Here is an 8,866-nt window from a genome sequence, read left to right as displayed (position 1 = left end):
GCAGACTCAAAACCTGAGGAATGTTTTTAAGAGTCAGGTGGATAGTCTCTTTGCTCTGTAAAGATCAGCAGGAGGATTCCACTTACCTCCACATATCTCTTTATCACTGTTAAATATTTACAGATCAATGTTGAAGTGCCTCAGGGCTTGGGGCACTTTACTTATCAGAAAACACTTTTAAAGGCAGTTGCCGCTGGAGCTGTTTGACTGATAAAAATGTCCTCTGTCCCACTCACTTCCCAATAGCCTCAAAGCTATTCGGGGTTGGCGCTGGCCTGTCTAACAACTTTGCTGGGCAGGAAATCTTGGAACGTTCTGAATGAATTCAGGGCCATGAAAGGAAAGGCTATTGGAAGACAGTGTATGTCATCAGATGATGGATTTGTCCACTGTCATATGTGAGTCGCTGAGAGAAAAATAGATGAGAATTATTCTGGGTCTGCTTTACTCATTCATAAATATTCAACAGATACTTATTGAGCGCCTTCTTTCTGCCTAGAGCTATGCTAAGAATTACAATAGAGTGGTGAATGTGGCCGACAAAAATGCTGCCTTCAAAAAGCTACAATTTTTAGTGAGAGAAGAACCCACGAATATGGTATCTGGATATATACACTTTCACTACCAAACATGAAAAGACAGACAAGAACTGTCCCACTTGTGACTTTTCTGTTTTCTTTGCCCATTTCTATAGAAGCTCTCACCTGAGGGACAGATACAAATGCTTCCTGTCTGTCTCTAAAGATATGTCTAGGGAAAAACCAAGGAAGCATGGAATAGGACTCGATAATAATTTAAGCTGTAAACTTTAATTTGTTAAACACATGTAAAAAAAAAAAGCGGAGTAATATTCACTATTGGGTAAATCAAACCAACCATTTACTCTGTAAAATACTTTTATGAACATTGAATCTCATAAAGCTGAACATTTACGCTGTTTCATTAATGTTGGTGTGCTTCCTTGGAAGCACAAGCATGAATGATGTGGCATGTAGTTTGTCCTCCATCTCTTGACCAACATTTGATCAACTGAAGAATCAAAATTAGGTTTATATTATTCAGCCCTACAGTCAATTGCCCTTTAAAAGTCAAGCCTTTCTTGGAGTTTCTGTATCTCATGGTTAGGATGCATTTCCCTGAGAAGTGATCAGTTTTGCAAAAGTTGATGGGGTTTATTTGACTAGTAGAGGAGTTTAAGAATATTCTAGTCTCTTGTAGCCTTGACAGAGGTCTAAGACACCTTTGCAGTTAATACCTGGAGAGAATGAATGACCAAACAGAGCTTTTGTATTGGCCTCATTTCTCCAATGTCTGTCAGACATTTGGGGATTGGCATATCCCTTTAGCACATTTGCCAAGGACTTTCTGTAATTTTTAAAAACCATGTGTGATTCAAAAGAAATTTAATCTTAAAAAAAAGAAAAGAAAGAAGTTTAAGCTACATATTCCTAGTTCATTTATACTTAGCTCATCAGAATGTTATTTTGCTGGAATTCTTTCATTGTCTAGGAGCTTGGTGAATCCTCCAGCAAACTATCCTTTTTCTGTCACAGTTTCTGGGAATAAACAAAATTTGAACTTTATAATTCTCTATTTTCAGGAACCAGTCATTCTGGTGCTGTGTGAAATACCAACGTGTTCACAGCCTTTGATGATGGTGTGTCATCCAAATTTGTTGGACCCAGAGCAAAAATAAGAACAATAATTTGATTTAAAGGTAACTTTTAAGTTAAATATCAACTCTAAAAGATATCCTGAAAATGGGATATTTGGGGATGTTCGATCATCTCCAAATATCCTGCCTACTATATGACCATGAGTAATTCATTCAAATATTGGTTGATGCCAGCCTTAGCTACTTGAGAGTCATTTGAAATCCTTGAGTTAAAGTAAAAAGTTGGAAGTGTTTTGCCTCTATCCAGTGGTATCTTAAATTTGCTTCTGAGAACCCTGCAGTACAGGTTGCATGTTTTATAAAGCGAAATAGTTCATCTGTCTTCCAAAAAGCAATTTCAGTATATACCGTACTAGAAATTCTGGAACCTGGAATACTAGAAATTCTTTGACCCAGCTTTGTAGACCTGCTTCCTTTCCCTCACCTACCCCCTGCATTTTTTTTTAATTTTTTTTTTAAATTTATTTATGATAGTCACAGAGAGAAAGAGAGGCAGAGACATAGGCAGAGGGCAAAGCAGGCTCCATGCACCGGGAGCCTGATGTGGGATTCGATCCCGGGTCTCCAGGATCGCGCCCTGGGCCAAAGGCAGGCGCCAAACCGCTGCGCCACCCAGGGATCCCCCCCCTGCATTTTTGTGTGATTTGGTGATAATTCAGAAAACCCCTCTAGGACTTGTGTAAAATTGGGGAAAACAGGCTTGCAGTGCTTACTTGAAGATATTTTTCAGGGTAAAATGAAATAACAAATAAAAACTGTGAAACCTTCAAGTGTGAAGTAATCTATATTGGTACTTCTCAAACTATTTTTGGTGAAAGAGATATTTTCTCCCCTTCAATCTATTGTGGGTTGAAACTTTTATTGTATACAATAAAAATGAGTTGCTAGAAAAATGAAAGTTGAAAGACATACAAAAATACAAGTGCAACTATAAAAGCTATTGGAGCCAATAAACCTAAAGTTACCCTTTTAAATTGGCATAAAAGTTCCTGAATACTTTCTCTTAATTTCCATTCCTGTATCCTCACACGAGGCTGACCAACAGCTCGCGGACCCGCAGTGGTCCGCGGACCACACCTTGAGTAGCTGTGCTCTGGCCGACGGAGCAGGGAAGAAACGACCACTTCCTGTCCTACAGATGTTCCGCTTTCAGCTCCTGACAGTGATGGTTTCTAACTTTTCTCATGTGTGGTTTTCAACTGCCATCTCTCTCTCTCTGCTTTCCTAGATGCAGTAGCTCCTTTCATGAGACATATTTCTGAATATTTCACATTTAAATGCTCAGTGATGCTCTTTTGGGCTTCATGCCTTGGCGTCATCTTAGCGTCTGCCATTTCCCTTACCGAGATCCTGTAACTGGTACTTCCCAGGCATCTCTCTTCTTTCTCTCCCTGTCTCTACCTTTCTGGAGAGGTGCTCTTGTCCCAGCCCTCAGGCCTGTGTGGGCCAGAGGCCTCCTGCATCCCTAACCCGAGGGAGGCCTTGCTCACAGACCATCTCAGGTCTCCACCGTCTGCCGATTGCAGCGCTGCTTGCCTTTCTCTTCACTGCCTGGTAGCTTCTTCTCATGCTGTCCTCATGCAAGTGCCCCCCAGCCCCAGTACCTCGACTCTTGCCTCCTCCCCATCTTTCAAGCTCATGTCAAACAGGAGAATCCATTGTTGGGGGATGTGCTCCATCCTTGCCTGTACCCCTCACCTGACCCAGCTCCTAGTCTGCCCAGCGCAGCTTCCCTCTGCTCTTCCTCACCCGTACCCCAACTCAGTTACAGACAATTTGCAGTAAAGGGCCATGAATTTTGCTAATCCTTTAAATAAAACTTATTAATCAACGAGTAAATACATAAGTTCCCTTAGATATTACAATAGTCAAGCAATATGGAGGAAGGTGATTTTTCCCTTGATCTTGCCTAATCTCAGTCTCCTGGGTAACCATAATCATGTGGTTAGCTGTTTGGGATACATTTTTTGAGAACTTCTCCTTTTTTATGTATTTACATATGTGAGTATTGAAGTACTATTGTTTTGTGTGCATGTGCCAAGACCTATATAAGTGTTAGCTATTATTACTTTTGTTCTGCAACTTATCCATGTCATTCAGCAGTCTGTCTTGGCAACACAGTTACGTCAATACTCCTCACTCTGCCTCACTTTGTAACTGGCCAGTAGCGTTCCAGGAATGGATGCAGCAGAGATCACTTAACTGTTACATAGAAGGATTGTTTTACTTGTATGTTCTTACGAATACCTGTTTCTCTCTTATCTAGAACCCAGCGTGGTGCCTTGCCCATATGAGAACTTGATAAATGTTTGTGGAATTGACTAAGCCCAGAATTTCCCAAGTTCCTTTGACTTTTTTTTTCTTTTTTTTAGGAGATGAAGAGTATTAACCACTTGCGGTAGCCTAAAGAAATTTTCTAGAGGGCAACTCCTATTTGGCATTCACAGGGTGAAATGTGAAGAACATAAAGGTGGGATTAAAGGAGGCTGAAAAGATTAGTCAAAAATAAGGTCTAGGAATAAAGACTATAATAGGGCTGCGGGTGAACACAATAATATTCTAACTGTAAAGATCACTGTCTTTCTGCAGAGACAGAGCAGAGGGTGAGAACTGCAGTGAGTTAACATGAGGATCCTTGCATCCAGGGTAACTATGGATCCCCCTCCTGAGACTTCAGAGCAAATTTGTTTCTCCTCTCTAAGAAGGGTGTAACAGTGCTCTTACCTAACAGCAAGGAGCTAGCATAGATGACTTATCAGGGATCTTTCCTGCTGGAGAACTTATTAGCTCATAACTCTCTTTAAGTCTTAAGCTTGTGCTATTGTAATTGGTTTAGCAAAACTCAAAATTCCTAGGAGGCACTATTTTTATTTTAACAAATGGGTGAAATGTGAGAGTCCAAATTATCTTTTTAAATTGCATTGTTCCTAACTTCTTTTTCTTCACCTTTTAACTATGGTTCTCTGGAAATAAGTTCTTCCTGGTAGGTTCTTTTAGGCTGCAATTCCATCAGCATCGGTGGGTCATGACCTGAGTAATGGATGGACTTTGAAAAATCAACGTAATCCTAGAAACATACATTCATGTGTCAGACCTTGTTCTTTTTTTTTTTTTTTTTTTAAGATTTCATTTTCATTTTATTTGAGAGAAAGCATGTTCATGAGGAGGGGAGGGGCAGAGGGAGAAGCAGACTCCCCATGGAGCAGGGAGTTCAATGAGGGACTGGATCCCAGGACCCCGGAATCATGATCTGAACCAAAGGCAGACACTTAACTAGCTGAGCCACCTGGGCATCCCAGATGTGTGTTCTTTTAAAGGTTTAGTTACATTATCTTTATACTAATTCCAGTTTTTATTTTCCAGACACCATCTATTCTATCATTTCATCCCAAAGTAGTTGACCGAGGAAGTGAAGATTGTTTTCTCGGCAGCCTTGACTGTTTGCCTTAGCCCTCACTATTGTACAGTCTACCCAGATTTTTGGCAACAGTGTGCTTCTTCACACCTTTCTTTTCTTAGTCTCTGAGAATCTGGAGGGACAAATCCATGCTGGGGTTTGCACTTTCAGCACTTGATAGTCTAGGGCTGTTGGAAACCTGGGAAATCTGCACAAATTAATCAGTCCTGTCTGTTCATTTATTGTTCATTTACTGTTCATTTATTGTCACTCTGAGGATTGCAACTCATAAGCTTTGGTAGAGGCTCACATTTTCCTTGAAGAAAGGAAGAAAGTGACTTGTGCCTTCATATTGTTAAATGTGGGAACCAGTCCACCCTCAGTGTGATCAAATTACAGGTCAGATTCAAGAGGATCATGGCGGCAACTCCTCTTGTCGGTAATACAGAGACTGTTCTGCACTTTCTCCTCTCTTCTTTTTTATTGTCTAAATAGCAGATGTGGAATAAATTTTATAAGTAAAAATAATAAGGTTCATTAGTAATTTTCCTGTGGAAGCAGTGTTACGACAGAAGTTTTGATTCCTAGTTGTTATGCAACTTAAAAAAAAAATATCGTGAAGGTCTTTTCTAATAGATCTTAAATGATTTATGGTAGGCAGGGAAGAGGGGATTGGAATCTTGATAGCTAATACCAGAATTCTTCTCAGGTTGGAACGTCCCTAAAAGGAAACTAATGAGATTCCAGGTAAGCCCTAAGGGTAAGCCTTGCTGAGGGAGCAAAGAAAGTAGATAATGAAGCTGTCCTACTAAGAAATCAATAGGAATGAGAAGGTATTAAAGAGAAAGGAGAGGAATGATGGCCAAGCCACAGGAGAATATGGCTGAAGAATTTAAGAACAGGAATTTCTTATATTTGGTTTAAAGGGATTTGCCTTCATGTGGTCAACCCCCTATTATTTATAGTCCACTAAAATCTAAGAACCTTGTGAGAATGGCTATTTTTAATGGGAGAACTAGATCAAATTCTGCTTCTGGATTAACAAAGTAAGGGGGAGGGACAATAGATATTGAGACAATTCATGAACTGAATTAATGCATGGAGATTATTGCCCGACTCTCTCACCACATTCTTGGAATTTGCAGAAGCCCCAGGAGTCGTTAGACTTCCGCAGGGCATGGAACTGGGATTCTAGAAAATTACATCTTAACAGGAAAACCTCAACTAACTTTCAGTACAAAGTTTTCTGAAGTCGATAAGATCCAATTAAAAGAATAACATAGTACACAGTAGGTTGAATGGTGGCCCCCAAAAGACAGGTCTCCTTGAACCTACAAATATTACCTTATTTGTAACAAGGATCTTCGCAGATCCTTACTTATTTAAGTTAGGGATCTTAGGATGAGATGTAGGTTGGAAATCTAGTGGCAAATGTCCTTAAAGGAGAAGAGAAGGGGAAAAGATAAGAGAAGACCATGTGAAGACAGAAGCAGAGATTGGAGTTATACCACCACAATCAGTGAACATGTGGAGCCACTGGAAGCTGAACGAGGCAAGGAAGGATTCTCCTCTAGAGACTTTGGAGGGATCGTAGCCCTGCCAAACTTGATTTTGGACTTCTGCCCCCAAGAAAATTGAGAGAATAAATTTCTACTGTTTTAAGCTGTTTATTACCAGTTAGTGGTAATTTGTTATGGCAGCTCTAGAAAACTAATGTGCAGAGTAACCTACCAGCCAAATCCAATTTACGCTATAAAGTTATTCTATATTCATCAGTCTTGCCCAATTTTCACTGCAGATAATTAAGAACTCAAGGACAGCTTCATTGGCATCATAGAATTCAAAAGTTCTTTGGGAACATTTTGTTGGGCCATTTAAAAAATATTATTTACTTGAGAGAGAGAGAGAATGCACAATGGGGAGAAAGCAGATTGCCTGCTGAGCAGGGAGCCCAACCAGGGCTCTATCTCACAACCTTGAGATCATGACCTGAGCTGAAACCAAGAGTCAGAGGTTCAATTGACTGAGCCACCCAGATGCCCCTTGCTAGGCCATTTTAGCAGGAGAATTAAGAGAATGTTTTGAGCAATGAATCCAGGGGTGGCAGAATTGCTACAGCTTTTGCCGCTGGCTTATTTCCTGTAGTTGGCAGAGTAGCATGTTAGAGAGTCAGTTGTAGATCTTCTGGTTGCATTTGTAATCAGGATCTTTTGTTCTTTGAAAATGGGCAAGGGTGTTCAGGCACTGCTGACAAGTGCTAGAAGTGATAAAGTAGCTTTAATTTGTCCCACCCTGAAAGTGAAGATTCCTCTTGTAGAGCTCTAAGTCAAGTCTTGTTCTCCTTGCCTCTGTTATCTCAGGAATGAGCTAGTGCTAATTGGTGACATCTGCATCACCACTAAAATTTGTGTTTGTTTGTTTGTTTTTTAGTAGAAAGTTGCTTTTATAGAGACTTGGAAACCGTCCTTGCTGGTTGTAATATTTTTCTATGAAATGAAAATGAAAATAGGCTTTGCCATGCCTGAGGAAGCAAAACATCTTCCCTGGTCATGTGGCCACTTTGCTCCTGTGAGAGCCTCTCTCTTCTGGGCAATTCTAAAGAAATATCGGAGAAGCTGGAAAAAAAAAAAAAAAAAAGAAACACAAAGAGATTTGGGAAGCAAAGGTAAAGGGTAGGGATGGACGTTAAAATTGTCTAAGTAAGTACTGCACCAATATGCAAATATAAAAACATTTTATAAAAATGCCCTTCTGTCGATGGGAGGCTGAAATATCACTGATACAGTCATTTCCTTGATGACGGAGAGAGCAATTGGTCTTCCAGAACTTCTAAATCTTTTTGTGTTTCACAGCCCCTAGACAGATGCCAGCAAAAGGAAAGCACTTGACTGAATGAATGAATGGGTGAATGAATGAATGAATGAATGAGATTATATTAAGGATGCAGGCTAAATTCATATTCTCTGCTAGATTCCTGAGAGTGTTCCCCCTACCCCCACCCCATATTGCTTATTACTGGATACCTGGCAAAGCTCCACATGAGGGAGATTGCCCACGAAGAAAGACATTTGTCACTCTGACACCTAACACTGAAAGAAAGGGAGCAGAACAGCTTCGAAGTAAGGCACACTACGGGAGCCAGAACTTTGCCAAGCCCTTAATTAGGGTCCGAGTAATCCTACCCATTTCCCTTTCTACCTCTTTTGAACCAAAGCTACCAACTTTTTTTTTTTTTTAACAGGATTTTATACTTACATTTATCCAGGAATTATTCAGGAAACTGCTAATTTTATTTGTCCTTTCAGCTTGTTATTTCAGGTTAAATCTATAAAGGCAAATTATTAGGGCTGTAACTCTAATCCCACCAATTTTCTCAGGCCTCATGGTAAATAGTATTATAATAAAGTCCCATTTAAGCAGCTCCTAAATAATCAGGAGCCTCCATCAATCTCAAGTGTTTTTACTGCACTCTGCTATTTCAGGGTACACAGAGGCCAAGTAACAGGGCCCATTAAACAGCTGCATCACAGGGAATTCTAAAGAACAAAAACCTTCTGGAATTATGCCTTCTACTTTTTCTTCATATATACATGATATAATCATATTCAGAATCACTGGCAATGAGGCCTAGAAAAGGCTTTAGAAAATATGATCTAGTTCAACCATCTTTATTAACAGATGAGGAAACAGATTCAGAATGTCAATTGCAATGTCTGAAATTGAAAGCACATCAGTGGTCATCATGGACATCGAATATGGGCCCCTGAATTCCCAAGGTAGTTTTATGGAGTGTA

This window comes from Vulpes lagopus, chromosome 22 (genome assembly GCF_018345385.1).
Source record: "Vulpes lagopus strain Blue_001 chromosome 22, ASM1834538v1, whole genome shotgun sequence".
NCBI classification, from domain to species: domain Eukaryota; kingdom Metazoa; phylum Chordata; class Mammalia; order Carnivora; family Canidae; genus Vulpes; species Vulpes lagopus.
The sequence above is the reverse complement of the archived record's forward strand: the minus strand, read 5'-3'. Positions refer to the sequence as shown.